This window comes from Seriola lalandi, unplaced genomic scaffold (assembly GCF_002814215.2).
Source record: "Seriola lalandi dorsalis isolate HSWRI2012SDOR001 ecotype SW California unplaced genomic scaffold, Sedor1 jcf7180002054956, whole genome shotgun sequence".
NCBI classification, from domain to species: Eukaryota; Metazoa; Chordata; class Actinopteri; order Carangiformes; family Carangidae; genus Seriola; species Seriola lalandi.
Genome location: NW_019525507.1, coordinates 1,409,798 through 1,423,920, shown reverse-complemented (window position 1 = coordinate 1,423,920; position 14,123 = coordinate 1,409,798).

The window sequence follows — 14,123 nt, the reverse complement described above, 5'->3', positions numbered from 1 at the left end:
CTCAGTAATTACATATCTCTGAACTAGCAGTGAGCCGCTGATATGTCTCGCTCCCGACCAGCACAACCGGCTGCACAGACACACACATGGGAAATAATTACACTTTTCTCCAACGGTTTCATGTTTGTAGAGATGTTTATGCAGCTCCAAAAAACAACTGTCTGCAACTCAGTATCTCCTCTTATTAAATTCAGTGTTGTTGTGTTTTGTGCTTTTTTTTTTTTTTCTTTTTTTTTGGTGACCTCTACACATTTTTGCACCATCATAAATCTGGCTATGGGGAGAGACATGCTCTGGATGCACTTCTTGCCATGTGAATCAATCACTCCTGTAAGGGTTACCTACCAACATTATCAGCGCTGCCTCTGAATACTAAGCTATAGTAGCCTACCATTCTCTACTACCAAGTTCTCAACTGTTTTTCTTTCTTTTGTTTTGTACAACCCTGCACATGCATTTTATTTAATGTGAATGAATATGTTATCAAAATGTCAAACTTCCTACTGAGAAACAAAATCCGTGGAAATGACAATCAAGTCGGGAATCCGAAAAGGGAAACTCCATGACTATTTATTTACATGCACTAACATGATGTCATGTAAAAATAGCAGAAACAGTTTTCGAGAGACTCGAAAGCTCAAATATCAGACATTTGAAATGCAAATTGTTAACCAGCCAAAATCTGGAGTTTTGTTTCAAGAGCGATCATTTTGTGCAAGTTGTATTCACTGCAGTTCTAGAATAGAATTTAGAGATCATTTAAACTAAGCTAAACACAGGGACAGATGCACACAGGCTAAAGTAGCTAAAGCTGCTTTCCCTTTCACCTTTTTGGCTTAAATGCCCCTTTGGACAAAATCACTAAATGACAAATTGTAATATTGACAATATCGTTGTTTTTCTCTTTGCTGTTATTCTAATAAGTGTAAAAGCAACATCTTCAGATTTGTTCATTTCTTTAACTGACTAAAATGAAAGAGAAACTTGCCACTCTTCACCTTTCCTCTTTGTCTGCAAATAAACATAATGTAAGCTGTTATTCTCAGCTGATGACAAAATTTTAGACCATTTTGTTCATAATTGGTTCTATTAAATAGTTAATGAGAGCCCATTATGGAGGCTGTATTTGTGTTAGGTTACAGTCAGTCTTTTCTCTGGTCCCCAAATCAAAATGACGACAATTACTAAGCCGTCCTGGCAGAAATCATTTTTTTGCAGCTTTATAATGCAAATGTGTTATTGGACCGTTCTACAAAAGAACTCGTGACATAAGAAATGTAGTTTTGGCTTCTAACTTTTGTGTCATTTAGTTGCAGATATTTTGGGATAATCTTGTATTTGAACTGTGCCTTAAATTATCCAGTAGACACAGTATATATATCCAGAGTAAATAAGACATAAGATACACCAGCACAGAGGAGCGGCTGACAATGTGAATGTTTATGAGGACCTTCCTTTGGGAATATAGTTTTGGCCAGGTGGAATAACTGCATGAATACTAGCCACTGCTAATGGAAACTGTAACATTTTCAAAACTCAAGGGCATCCATGTTTTTCTCTTGGTTTTTCCAAGTTGGACCACTGTTAATGCACAGAGGCTGTAAATATGACCTACCATCTGTGAGTGTCTGACTTCCAAGTGTTTTTTTTTTTTTGGGTTGGTTTTTTTTTTGGTTGTTTCTTTGTGGCCTCACCAGTCTGCCTCTTTCTCTGTCCCTTGGTATAAAAATATCTTCTGGGATTTTTGGAAGAGCTCATTAAAGAAACATCTGCCGTAGGAGTTGAACAGAGATGCAGGAAAAAAGAAGTTAGACACACCTTTTAATGTCCGTGTGGGACAAGAAAGAATCAAATCAGCGTATTCGGATACAAAATAAAAAAAAAATGATTGTTTATTATTTCAAATACAACACCTTTTAAAACTAGACTGAAAATAAAACATGATTTGAGCTGGGGAAAATCAATAGCATCTATGTTTTTCCAAGTTGGTCCACCATAATGCATAGAGGCTATAAATACAACATACCATCTGTGAATGTCCGACTTCTGCAGTGCAGTTGAGATGCCAGCCCTTAGCAAATGTATAGGAGAAATGAGGTTCTATGGCTCCTACATACAAAATATTGGCACTTTGCAGAAGTCCCTCGGCATTACAAGAGATATGATAGAGTGCTTCCTCTCTTTTGAAAACAACAATAGGAGCTCTGTGGTTCCTGGTGGACACAGGGTCTAACTGTGAGTGACAGACATGACAAGAGGTCATCCTTTCAGTTCAAACATGTTTTTCAAATTGAATGACAGAATGACAATGAAATAGCCAGGTAGTGTTTTCCTACATCAATACAACACATGAACAATTTTCACCCCAGCAAGACAAAGCAGCCCTTTGAAAAGATGTGGTGGCATCTACTACAGAAGAGAAAAAAAGATTGATGGGTCCAAACTCTGCAAGTGGTGGACAAAATAGCAGGAAAACATAGCACTAAAATACCTACTGTCGTGAAGATCATGATATTGAGTTTCTGTTGAGACTGCATTAGAAAGTTTCAGATAACTTAGAGCTTTTACTTAAGAATGTAAGTTTGTTCGTTTGATACCGTGATGCCCTGAGGGGTAAATTAATCTTTTAAATGGTTGTTTTTCCACAGAGATGAGACCCTACAGAACCCAACTCATTGATCGCTCCTAGGGATTTAGTCTCCTGCTCAAGGACACTCCAGCAGGTTGCTTTGCTTTCATGGGTGCTTGAATCTGGGCCATCTGAGTGAAGGATGATTTAAATTTTTGTTTTTTCTTTTTCTGGGGGGGGGGGGGGGGGGGGTCCTTTGTAGCATCACCAATATCACTCTCTGTCTGTTCCTTGTTAAAAAGTACAGTTGGACATATTCTTGTATATAGGGTTTTTTTGGAAGAGCTCATTAAAGAAACATCCACTGTAGGAGTTGAACAGAGGTTGCTTTTTTGAAAAGTTACACACACCCTTTAATGTCCTTGTGGGACACCAAAGAAATTAGAAATGTATTCTGATACAAAATAAAATTAAATAAAAGTTTGACTATTATTTCAAACACCACACTACCTATAGAGAAACACTTTTATAACAGCAAATTCCTGCAGGTAAAACACAAAAACTATATAGCTAAGTATCACAAACACATGCCTGATTAATAATTATGATATTAGCATTAAATCCATCATAGGTACATGATCCTAACTGTTTTGTGCCCATTGAAATAAAACTCATCATTATATTTCAATTCTAAATCAGTCAATTACAGTAATTATTTTGTAATTAAAATGTTCTGTTATTGTTGATAAGGTGCTGAAATTGTAAAAGTAACTCAAATTTTAACAATGTTGATTAATTGGCTCCAAATGTATAGCATATTGCCAAATGTTTTTAGTCACCCAGGTTTTTAACAATGCTGTAGAAAAGGTTTGTTACAGTGTTACAGTATTGAAAAACACAGTTGAAGGTGGGAAGCTACAAGGTTAAATCCAGAGTGGAGTGACTAATTATTAATTTATCAGCATTTACTGCCTAAAGTCTTCAAAACATCTGAGTTGTCTCTGGAATTATTTCATTGGCTTCAAACATTGTCCATAAAAAATATAATGTTTCCTACATGTGCATTTAAATTAATGTACTTGTACAGCCTTTATCCTATTAATAGTACGTATAAACTGAGCATTATTTTTTTCTGTAAACTATCGTCATGAACTATGGAGGTGTCAGAAGGTCTATTAACCAATAATGTGAATGTGGCTGCTGTATTTACTATGAGCCTTGTCTCCACTATATTTTATCACATGGTCATGGAGATCAACTCACCTATTCTGGATGTCCAGCTCAGCTTCAGAGCCTCTTTTTTTCTCTATTTCAGCTCAGCTTCATCAAATAAACATAAAGCTGTCAAGGTGGAGAACAAAGGACCTCTGGTTTCTTTTGGTCTTCCTCATTCTATTCTGCCGTCAAAACCAAAATTCAAACACCATTAACATTTTAAATCACCTCTCAAAATAGTATCAGGACCTCAAAGAGGTTTTTATCAAGAGTGGAACTGTTCAGGCATGATGAGGTTTCAGATAAAGCTCACATTTTCTATGACAATGCTCAATGGCATCACTGTGGTGCAAATAAATAAATAATTTATTGACACCAGAAATTCGTTTTCAGCATTTCTCCATACCAGAGCAGGAGAGACTGTCAGATGATGTTTAGATGTGTGAGTCAGGATTCCGTGCTGCTTTTGTAAAGACGGTTGAGGTTGTGTGTGTGTGTGTGTGTGTGTGTGTGTGTGTGTGTGTGTGTTCATGTGTTAATCTTTGCGCTCAAGCCAGAACTGTGAGTCTTTGTGTCGCTGGTCTGTATCTTTATCTCCTTTATCACAGCAGAACAGGCCACAAGCTGAGCTTCTGGTGCCAGGAATGGATGCAACATCTGTATACTGTATGTCTATGCATCCATTCTACTCCCACTTTATTATGCAACAAATAGCATATACGGCATTTGACAGCTCAGTTGCATGATAAACTGCAGAAAGGAAGGACTGATGATAAACACATTTCATGTTAGACGGCTGAAAACCGGAAAACTGGAATCATCACGTTCTCGCTTGCATGTCGTGAAGCAAAAAAAAAAAAAACAGATTTCTGGGTTCATTTTTATTGTTTCACATTTTTCTTATCTGAGATTGAGACATTTCCTGCACAGCTGGGGTCCTATGGCAGAAAAAAAAAAAAAAAAAATCTGTGATCTTAAACATGAACAGCAGGTGTCTGGTTTTGATGTCACACTCACAAACGGTAAAAAAAGAAAATTCTTTTAAAAGTTCTCTAGGAGTACCCAATCATTCCTTTCTGGCCATTACTGAGGTTTTTGCTTTTGTTATTCCCACTACCTGTAAACCAATGGATAATTAAGACAGGACAGAGTGACACAAGGAATTCTGGGAAATGTAAGAAACAACATTAGCCAACAACTCCTCCAACTTGAACAACCATATAGGTTGTTTTTTTCAAACCTCGGATAGGACCCATAGGAGTGTCTCCTTAAATAGCGTCCCTACAGCAGCAGGCGTACCGGATCTTGGTTGTCATGGTTACAATAATAAACACGTGGATGTACAGAGAGCAGCTAAACTACCTTCGTCGCCATGGTTACTATAATAATAGTCATGGCTTGGTTAGGTTTATGAAAAGATTGTGGGTTGAAATAAGTACTTCTTCAACATTAAACGTTCTCTGTTTTCACGGTTACAATAATAAAAACATGGTTAACTTTGTTGAACGGTCAAGGATAATAGTAACAACAAAAAACATCTGCTTTCACGTGGGAATCGAACACCACTCTCCTGACCCATCCATTCACAACAAACTCCTCCTAACCCGGAGTTAGTTGTCGCTCTATATACCACGTCACCACACGTTTCCCTTTGCGCTTGTCATACTTACTACAGCCGCTAGATGTCGTCTAACAACAAAGCGTAACTATGGGTCATAATAACCTGCTGCACAAACGACCTGTGGCTCGTTTTTCACAGGAGGACAGTCTCACATTAGCTGATGCAGAGGAATTTGAGGCAGCTTGACAGAGGGTGGATCAATCAAAAAGCTTAAATTAATCCTTGAATGCATCACACACCACACGTGAGGATGGTGACACTTTGTGGTTTGTGAAAGGACACTGCAATTTCAACTGTATTAATTCAAGAAAGGAAGAATAATCTGCAATTTAGGACTAAACAAGCAGTTGTAATCTTGTGTTATTTCAAACATGAGAGTTGGCTGTGGATAGTCAGACCAGGAAACATCCATTATTTCCAGGTCAAAAGCAACAGCTTCCACAACTTCCACCTTTCAGTTAGTACTTTCTGGGAAAAGCTATCTCTAAATGTGCTAGATATGATTGACAGCTTAAGGTTTTCTACGTGTGGAGCAGGCTGACTTGCAGCTATTCAAATGCTCTTTAGACTAGACATCACTTTGGGCTGCACAGTCTCCTGGAGAATAAAATCCGGCGCCTTTCAGGTCTGTGGAGATAGTCCAGTTTGGACGCGTGACTGTGGGCTACCTGATTTATTATGTATAGCAGCTTCTCTTTGTGGACAGGTGGTGGCTGCAGCTGGGAATATCCAACATGGAGGAGATGATCAAGCAGGTGGTACTGAAGCCCCCCGGAAAGCATGGTTGACTGGTCGATTGGCTATTCACCTTTGCTGCAGCCACAGCCGAAGCCATAGCAGGACATCCACCTGCACCTCCAGCTACTGATGACCTACAACGAACCGTGGTTCCGTCCTTTCACCCTGGTTATTACTTTCCCGGACCACTGCCATTTTAATTTTGTCTTGCCCGGTTCCTGCCGCCTCTCTGGTCCAGACCAGCAAGCGGTGTCTCAAGAGTCATTACAGAGTGTGGCACTGGGTCATTTTGTGACAAATGCTTATTAATGAAAGTAGGGCAGGTTGTTTGAGTTGCCTCTGGGTTAGCTTCTCTTATACAGCAGGGACATACCAAAAAAAACAGTGTGGGTTTACACCAGGATCTGATGTACTGAGGACTCTCACAGTCTCAAAAACCACATTTAAAACCAAACTCGATCCCAAATCAAAGCACGAGAATGTCCTCGCTGTCATGCAGTTCAAAAAGGTTGATGATAAAATATACATGTGTGCGGTTCTGACAGGTAGGGTGCTGTTTTGTTTTGATGCTTTGTCATTCAAGATTGATGAAGACGAACAAGTTAAGATGCAGGTGCACCTCTCCCAGGAGGAAGGCTTGGCTCCCAGTGGGGCTCTGGCAGCAGTCTCAGGTTGATATATGATAGAGTGATAAAGGATGACTGTAGCACTATAAACCACATCAAGTTTTATTTTATGAAAGGCCTATTTGGGTTATTTAAAACTGTCAAGAAAGGCTTTTCAATGTTTCTTTGCTATTAAATATTTCTTTTGCTGGTATTTCAGTATTCCCTAACAGTTTTGCTCATGGTACATTATTGCTTGACTTAAGGTTTTATTCATTCTCTCAGTAACTGTTTGCCTTAAGTACATCAAATATATCCGCGCTGATGTGTGAGGGTGTCTGTGCCTTATGGAAATGTCAACTAATCAACGTCCTGGGCATCCCAAAAGGGAGTTACTACCCTCATTTCTCCAGCTGATGTCCCCTTAAAAAGAGTTGGCATGTGTGGAGATGTTGCTCAGTATTGGTCACAATGCAACATACCGTATCCTGATGCAATGCTGGATGTCTCTGCAGCCCTTTCATATCATCCTCCAGGTCATAATCCCAAAAATCCATTCACTGAAAATACTAGGAAATGTATTAAATAATATAGGAGTTTGTTGCCATGCTTGCGGCATGGCTCAAGGGATGGAAATGTCAGTTCACTGGTCCATCAGGCTGTCAGTGCAACTTTTTGTTCAAGAGTGAAATGTGGGTAGATTACCATTAAACTTAGTAAGACTAATACAGTTAGAAATTCTATAGTGGGCGCAGCAGTAGTAGCAGCCAAAAATTGGATGAAACAGTAGCCATTTCCTACTCTAAGTGTTTCATACCAGTGCTGTAAAAGCTGATTCAACCCCTGACTGACCTAATTTGAAAAGATGCTTCCACAACCCAAACTTTTTTTTTTCCATTTGACCTCTAGACGAATTCATCAAACAGATGGCTGGGGGCCGTTTTTGTCCCAGAAGATCAATTTTCAAGTGATCCATATGTTTTCGGCAGACAAGGCAGCTGCTGACTTCCTCTCCTGTTAACAGAATAGGGAGGAGCTGGCTCTTGGCTGGACAGTAACCTGTTTAAAATCAGAGGTGGGACATCTATGTGGCAGTGGAACAGCAATCAAACTTTTGACAATCAATAATCTATCCATCTACTGAGGGATGTCAGAAAGTCAGTAAAAGGCAAAACTTTTATTTGAAAAATAGCCCAAGGGTTGCACATCAATTATTGCTGAAAATAGAGAAAGGAAAATGAAAATGATTATGCTCATTAAAATCAGTAATGGGGGCAAAATGTATCTCTTATTGTTGCTGGTTTATAACACTAATATGGCCCTGTTTAAAAAATAATAATTTTAGCTAGATGTGACCTTTTACTTCTGAAAATTACAGCATTACAGTATTTTTTAAAAGTGAAAGCGAACAAATGCTTTTGGTATCAGCCATACAACATAGAGGAAAACCAGCCCTTCACAGTTAAACACTTCAATGAGGCATGGAGTCCAATAACAGGAAGAGTCTCATTATCACTGTGGCCTCATGTTGTCGTGTTTTGGAGCAGGAACGAGACACTTTGTACTTAAAACGCCTAAATTAGTGAATTTCAACTTGCATGCTTTTAAGCCATTGATAATAAAATGTTTAAAAACAAAAGTCATAAAGGTGAGATTATATTCAACTAAAAACTGTGTTTTCTTAAATATACTTAGTATACTTAGTGCAGATATAATAAAAATCTTTCCACAAATCTCTGGCACAGCCGCTCCATTACCTCTATTTCCTTAAGCTTCGTTGAACTGTAAATAACATACAGTTGGTGTGTTGCATTTCCACAACACAGACAGACAAGTGAAATAAGTGAAGCTGAAGAATCATAAAATACAACAACAAAAATATTTCTTTGTAAAGTCTTGACAATAAAATCTCCTGTGACTATCAGACCCAAACCCCCATCCTCCACAGAACATTTTTGCCCAGAAACCAAAAAGTTCACTTAATTCCGACAAAATGAAGCCTTTAAATTTTAGCATGTTCAAAAAAGGCCTGCTTTGTATAAATATATAAACTCCCTCCAACATGCAACAATAACATTTTTACATGGCCTCAATGGTAGCTAGGGCCCTACAGATATGGCCACTTGAACCAACAGGCCTATAGGACTTATCTTCTAATTTGTAGAAAAATACACTTATTCTAATTATACTAGTTTTTGCTAACAACTGGAGTCCCTGTCATGGTTTGTACAGAATAAAACCCCTTCTGTGAAAAGGGCACTGTCTCCCAAGAACCCCAGGGTCCATATTTATTCATCAGGGGTATTGGATATAGTTGGAAAGTCACCGATTACATCTCCCGACACCATGCTTCAAATCCACATTCTGCTTGGATGATATCCACTGGGATCCCTCTTCACATTCCTATGTGACTGGGATGTCCTCTGAAGCATCCGAGTCACACTGCAAATCCACTCTCCACACTGGCTGTCCACTGTATTAGATAACGCCCCCGAAGTGAATAATATACCTCTACTAAAGCAGCGCCTGGTTTATATTTATTCATCACTGGTATCTGATATAGTTCTGTTCAGGGTCTCATATGTTATCTGAGGCTGGGGTTTCTTGTTTGGTACCAATTCTAAATCTGTTTTTCCTCCGGACATCCCAGGTATCTATAAGAGCATGTGATATACTCCTGCATCATGATGAGCTTAAGGCGGGGGTGTGCTTCTACTATACGCTTCTCCCAGCAGGAGTCAGAGGTCAGATGTGAAAGTAAGTCCATATAGGGCCTTTGCTTACCATGGATCTTTCTACCAAACCTCCCCTTTACCTTCCTCCTCAGTGACCTTGCCCTCTCATTTAATGACTGACCCCACAAGAACCGCAGGGCTACCATTCCATTTTTAATGCTTAGACTGGTTGCAGAGTAAAACTGCTTATTCACAACATGCCGCCATATGTAGACACACCAGAGCATTATCCATTCCAAAGTTATTAAAATTAATGCAGGAATTTGTGCTTTTTTCTTTGGCTGTTGGACCTGTCACACTTCAATCTAATTTCTTCATAAGTAAATTTCAAGCTATGCAAACACTGGTGCATCTTTGCTTTAACTTATTGGGAAATTCAAATAGGTAGTTTCTCAAATAGCAGCTGTGTTTTGGCAGTTTGTTTCCTCTCTCCTCTTAAGTGCACAGAGATGTGGAGAGCCACCTGGATAAATGCCCATTATTACACTCTCCTGCACCCTACACTTACTCTGTAAACTGCGCAGGTTTTGGGGGGGAAAAATGTTTTCCATTTTATCATCTGCCATTCAAACCCACGCATCATATCTGCGCATCTGCTTTTACGTAAATAAATAAGAAAATGAAATTACCAAAATAGCTTGAGGATATTCATCAAGGCTGCTGAAACTGTGCCAGTGAGTGACGATGGTAGGAGTGTGTGTGTGGGGGGGTTCTTGTATAATTGAAGACAGCAAATAGAAACAAAGGCTCAGCCTCCAGAGGCGTTGTCAGGTGTCATTTGTAGAGTTTTTTGGGGGGGATGTTTTTCTAATCAGTAGCAACAAATTAAATAATCAAAAATGTTCCCTCCATTAATTTTTCAGGTTAGTCAAGAGGCAGTCACTCAGCACTGACTGTTTATTTACAAACCCCCGTCTCTCCACTCGAGCAGCAGAATTCACCTGAAGGAAAGAGGGCCTTCATTATTCACCCACTGCACCGAGGGCGGATTGAACAGGCAGGATGTCATACTTCTGATTTACACTTCAAAATACATATTTTATAACTTCTCTCAATTGAAAAATCTGCACTTCTGACTTCCTTGACAATGCTAGACTCTGCAGCAAGACAAGTGCATGGTGTCAGTTTGACACTCACTGTGAAATGAGATCAGGCCTCTGTGAAGGGCGTTACCTGTATTGCCACTTTCCCTTTAGGAAAATAAAGTAAGAGATAGAATATACCTAGACGGGGGTCTGAGGTTTTCCCCTCTGAAGTCACCCAATTGAGAACAATCTTATTACTAAATAAGTATGTATTTATGTATGTAATAAGTAAGTAAGGTATGTTGACAATTACTGTTCGTACAGTAACCCTTACATCTTCAGAAGTTTATACCCCTCTCATGTAGCAGATGTGTGTCTGACATGGATCTGCGTGGACTTCAGTTCATGTCAGACAGCTGTCAAAGGTTAATCTCTGTCTGTCACTGTTTGCAGAGACTCCAGTCTGCAGTGAACTGTAGGTCCTTTCACTCCACTGCCAAATTACTGAATAACAGAAATTTACACTTAATAATTAGCAAATAAAAGCTAATTTTCACTTTCCTTTCTCTAACATGCACATCACAAACCTATATCTTCAGTTAAATGATTGATTACAGGATTTTTAAAAAGGAGCTAGTTGTGAATTTTGCTATTGCTACAAAGCCAACATTAGCATAGCAAAGCAACAGCTGTTTGCTTACAAATCTACAAGAAATGTTGCGACTTCAGCATCAAACTTCATTCCTTTACTGTCGTCACCTTCTGATAGCGACACACTGTGGCCTCCAATCGGCTCTGTAGACATAGCGCTGCTCAGAGGAAGTATTAAAACCTCTTGTATTGTATTATTTTACAAGACAGGAAGTTATAATATGCCCTCTGAGCAGCGCTACGTCCTTTGCATGCTAACTTCAGTAAAAGAAAAGAAGTGTTTGAAGAGTTGTTTCCCACCGCTGGAGCTCTTGGCGAGTAAAGGAATGTTTGATGCAGAACTTGCAACTTTTCTTCTTGACTTGTAAGTGAACAGCTTTTAATGCTAACGCTAGCTATGTAGCAATAGCAAAACTTACAAATAGCTCCTTTAATTCAACCTTTTTTAATCACACCAGACTGCAGAAACAAAGGCAAATGTTTGATTTCTGGTGGAAAAATAATGAATGCACCGATTTGTCCACATTTGAAGACATGGCTGTGAGGATATTCATCGCCTCTGGGTGAATGGCTTCATGTAAATACAAGAGGACAGGGCAACCCCTGTTGACACGTTGAAATGTGATTGATTAATCCATTTTCAATGGAAAGAGGGGTGTATTACTGGTCAGTGCTATGCAACTAGTCCAAACCTTAATGCCACTGGCCAATTAAACCTTTCTCATGAATGTACAAAAAATGTAGCTGTGTTTGTTATTTTCCTCTTCTTCTTCTTTTTTTTTTTTTTTTTTAATTCAGTGGAAACAGGAAACCAGACTCGATCCTGCTTTGATTTCAACAACTGAGGTGCATATAAAAGTTCTTTTTGAAGGAGAGTAATTTGTTTTGTTTAGACACCATGCCGCTGCAGGAAAAATGAATCATATGAAAAATGTATGGACCTTAGGTCTCTTAGAATTACCTGCCAAAATGTTTCATGACTCATAATATGCAAACAGCTGAAGGGCAGGTATATTCAGCATTGGGTTGCTTCTTTGCATATAGCACATCAAATAATACAAGAAAACAAATATTAGTCAATCAGTCAGTCAGGAAATCATTCATCTACAGTAAGCGACATTATGTGTAGTAACATGCAGAAACAACTATTCCTTGTCTATGATTCATCCGCACACTCTAGTGCTCTGTGGTGCCATCCAGTTTGGGAGATTTGGACTTGCACCTGCATGTGCAGCTTCATATGAAAACTGTCCATGAAGTGCTCGGCCCACGTGACCCACCATATTCTGTCATTATTGCTGCTTTCTCCAGAGTAAGCCCTTCTCTACCAGGCTGGAGAAATGAGATTTAAACAGCAGAGAGCTCCAGGGTCACAGCGCCGTGCTAAACTCCTCCATCAGACTCTGTCAAAGGGAAAGTAACTGCAGAACCAAAAAAAAAAAAAAAAAAAAAAAAAAAAAAAAAAAAAGGAGAAGGGGAGGGAAATCAGTTTCTAGCTAACTTCAGTAAAATATACACATTCTGTATCTAAAAGCTTATGGTGCATGAACAAATCAGAGAATAGATAAAAAATGAATCCTTGTATTGATTATTATTAATGCAGATTTCCACGCCATAAGCTCTCCAATCATTTCAGAGTCTTGAATCCATGGTTTGCACTGGGGAAAAGGAAGTAATAGTATGAAGTATAAATACCTAATCATCTGGAGAGAGATCTCTTTATAGTCATTTGGAAGACGAATCAATATCTAATCTCATGGAGAGTGATCAGGTTTAATTTCACCGCATGAATTCTGTTTCTTTTTTTTTTTTTCTTTTTTGCAATAGTTGAGCGAAGCTTCAGCCAACTTTCTTTTCATTCCAACAGGAGGAACATCTTGTGGCCTTTGAGGTAAGAAGGAGAAAAACATCTGAGGGGGAGATTCTACTTTGATGTCAAGTTGCCAGCACTGACATTCTTTCTTTCTCTCTTTCTTTAAGCTGATTCTTGGGGTTATGCAGCTTGAGACCCATCTGATCTGCTCCAAGAGATTTCTCTTATTTCTCCTCACTACAGCATATCAACTTCGCTGAGTTTTCTGATATCTCATTGCAGCACCTTGATGTTGCTGAACTCCGCCGCTTTCCCTCGCAGTTGTCTGTAAAATTGTTTGCCGCATCCCTCGCCAGGTCAACAAGAGTAGGGCAATGAATAGATGACTGGGTAGAAGTGCAGGAGAGATTGCGAACAATACCGTGTTGTACGGCTCGTTTTTTGGGGATGACAGTGATTAAAGCGTGCAGGGACTGAACTCTTGGAGGATTCCAATTTCATGAGGGCATTTAGGACACTCTGCAATTTAGGCACAAGCACGAGCAGATTTGAAACCTGGAGCAGTGCTCTTTCTGAGCAATTATGTGGATTATAATCCCTTACATTAATAAATACCGGCCCGCATGCACTCTGTACAGTCAGAGAAACTTGGCTGGGTATCTTTAGCTACAGGCAAGCTTGAGGAGATTTTCTTTAGCCTGTGCTTCAGTTTTTAAAGTGCTACAAAACAAGAATAATAACAGACACACAGAACAGATCGAAACAGGTTTACCCATAAGTGCAAAGCCGGCAGCCTGTACTTTCTGCTTTCAGCTCATGTGGAGGATTTTGATTGTTTTAATGAGGCGTTTCTAGAGTCAAATAACCACCAGTGATTTCTAACATGCTACAGTGAAAACGAATTTGATGTTATGTTTAAGTTTGCTCCATTGCAAATGCTCTAGTACTAGTTAGGAGGAATCAGGTATGAGTATCATGGGCAGCAATCTCACATTTAACCCCCACCAAGCACAAAATGTATCATTTCCACTGTCACCTTTACTTCCTCGAGGAAAGCACAGTGTGAACATCCCCCTTAGCTGTTCTGTAGGGGATTACAAAAGTAAACTGCAGCTTTACAGGGACAGGAGAGGTCACCCCAGCAACCCCCC